We start from the raw sequence: 2,686 nt of genomic DNA on the forward strand, positions 1-2,686 counted from the left end.
AACTGTTCCCATTCCTTAATAGTTGTCTTACATAATTTGAAATGTGCAGTCAATCTGACAATTACCTGTTCAAATGGTGTCTGTCCAGTTTGCTTTTACAATTTACTCATTTTTGCTTGATTTTTAAATTTTTTCATTTTATTTGTTTAGTTAACTTATTCTTTTGAGACAGGGTCTCAGGATATGTCTCCAGCTCTCTATGTAGAACAAGCTAGCCTCAGAGTTACATAGATTCTTCTCCCTTGACATCGCAAGTGCTGGTACTAAAGGTATATACCACCCTTCCCAGTTGATTTTAATACTTTAATATTTATTTGATTTTTATTTATGTGTATGCATGTGTGCCCTGTGAGTATCTGGCCACAAAAGACAGAAGAGGGTGTTGGGTTCTATGGAGTTGGAATTACAGGACGCTATGAACTCCCTGACCTGGGTATTGGGAACCAACTTGGGTACTTTAGAAAAGAAAGAAGAGCTCTCAAACACTGAGATATTTATCCAGCTAAGGTACTTTTTATGTAAAAATATTTTAATCGACAAACAGAATATAGGTATTCATAAAAATTTTAAGTATTCAAGGTATTCTGATGGTTGAATACATTTGTACACATTGGTTATCACAATGCAATTACTATTGATTGTCACTCATGATATATAATATTTAAAACGTGAGCTGCTGGCATCCATACCACTGCTGCCTTTGTCTTCTCTCGAACCTGCCTGAAAATGCCATAGTCCAGCCAGGTCACTTATGACAAAAACCAACTTGCGGTTTTAAGCTGCTCCATTTACTGAGGAGCCCACCACAGTACAACCTATGGAATCAAATGTTTCTTCAAACATTGAAATAGATCCTAAGTCACCAGTTCCCTTCTCTACTCACTTCTTTTTTTTTTTTTGGTTCTTTTTTTTTTTTCGGAGCTGGGGACCGAACCCAGGGCCTTGCGCTTGCTAGGTAAGCGCTCTACCACTGAGCTAAATCCCCAACCCCCTCAACTCACTTTTTAGCAAATCAAACCTAAAGAAAATCCATACCAGAGAACTCTCTGCCTTCCACCCTACTGCCTATTAATAATGTGTTCTAGAATACTCTGGGAGCTCAGTATGAATGACAAAAAAGTTAAGGGTTTTTTTTTGAGACTCCAGAGACATGCATATTCTAAACAAAAATGGCATATTCCTAACACATCTCTTGAGGCCGGAATGAAGCCGGTCCTAAGAAACTCAAGATAGTCTCCAGAGGACCCAGGCCTCAAAACAGCTGCAAGAGTAGAAAGAGTAGGAGTTGCAGCTTCAGCTCCAGAGTCCAAGTTTTCGGCCTGGAGAAGAATTACTATGAGAGATGTTCAGTCTATGGATGTGAATCGCTGTCCTTATCTTTCTTCTGTAGAAGCCATTCTACCACAAGTCTTTGGATGCAGACTTTGAATGCAGGTGGTGTGTTTGTCCATGGCACACAGCTCCCTGCAGAGAGGAAAGCCTTGGTTCACCTGCAATTCATGCTGCTGAGACCTGGGTTCCAGACATTTCCCAAAGGATGAAGTCTCTCTTCCTGTTATCAGCCTGCGTTTCCCAAACTCAGGAGAGGAAGATATTACGCTATGTCCTGAATGTGTTCAAAACAATAAGAAGATCATGAGAAACTTTACAAGGAGAAACTGTACAACGAATTTCAATCAGCCAATCCCAAATATGCCACCTTAGACAATGTCAAGGTTTTATTATAGTTTGAAAGCAATGGAAGAAGCAAAGAAAAATATCTCATGTCTCCAATAATGGCTAAAAGCACCCTAGATATCAGTCTTCAAAAATGCCTCCTATTGTCTCTAACAGAACAGTGGAAAGTCTGCAGACAAATCAGCATCCATCTAATAACACCCAGCTGACTCCCAATGTCTTTAGCATTTCCTGAAGGTGTTGTGTTGGACTTGCTAAATGCTTAGCTATCCAAGAAATGACCTTGTTTTGGTGGATTTATTTTCCTGTACTTTTTTTCATAGATTCTTTGAAGAGCAGTGCAGTTCCAAACTAGGAAACTACTTTTATGTTTGAGTAAGATTATCATGTCACAGGAATTACTAGGAATTACTAGGAATTACTAGGCAGAGCAGAAAATTTCAATGGTCTTCATAAGTATTGTGGTTATGTGCCTGGGCCACTGCCTAGTCAGTGTAGATAGATTATTGACTACAATGTAGAGTTCATTGCTTGTGGTACATATTCTGTGGATATTGGCAAGTGTCTAGAATGCCATGCATTTGAAATTTGATACCTTTAAATATGTATGTGAAAAATTTTTTAAAAAATCAGTTCATGTAATAATCAGTTTGCCCCATTTGATGAGTATCTACTTTTTTGCACACCCATCCTGTGTATTTGTGTATTATGTGTGTGTGTGTTTGTGTATGTCTGTGTGTGTATGTGTCTGTGTGTGTGTATATGTGTCTCTGTGTGTGTGTTTGTGTGTGTGTCTGTCTTGTGTGTGTATGTGTCTGTGTGTGTGTATGTGTGTATATGTGTCTCTGTGTGTATCTGTCTTGTGTGTGTATGTGTCTCTGTGTGTGAATGTGTGTATATGTGTCTCTGTGTGTGTGTGTCTGTCTTGTATGTGTATGTGTCTGAGTGTGTGTATGTGTGTGTATATGTGTCTCTGTGTGTGTGTCTGTCTTGTGTATATGTGTGTATA

The 2,686-nt window shown here is 38.9% G+C and overlaps 1 pseudogene; it reads left to right on the forward strand.

Annotated features, from left to right (window-relative positions):
• Positions 1-1,074: 1,074 nt before the first annotated feature.
• Dppa2l-ps2 (developmental pluripotency-associated 2 like, pseudogene 2) lies at positions 1,075-1,704 on the forward strand (annotated as a pseudogene).
• The last annotated feature ends 982 nt before the right edge of the window (positions 1,705-2,686 follow it).

This window comes from Rattus norvegicus, chromosome 18 (assembly GCF_036323735.1).
Source record: "Rattus norvegicus strain BN/NHsdMcwi chromosome 18, GRCr8, whole genome shotgun sequence".
Taxonomy (NCBI): Eukaryota; Metazoa; Chordata; class Mammalia; order Rodentia; family Muridae; genus Rattus; species Rattus norvegicus.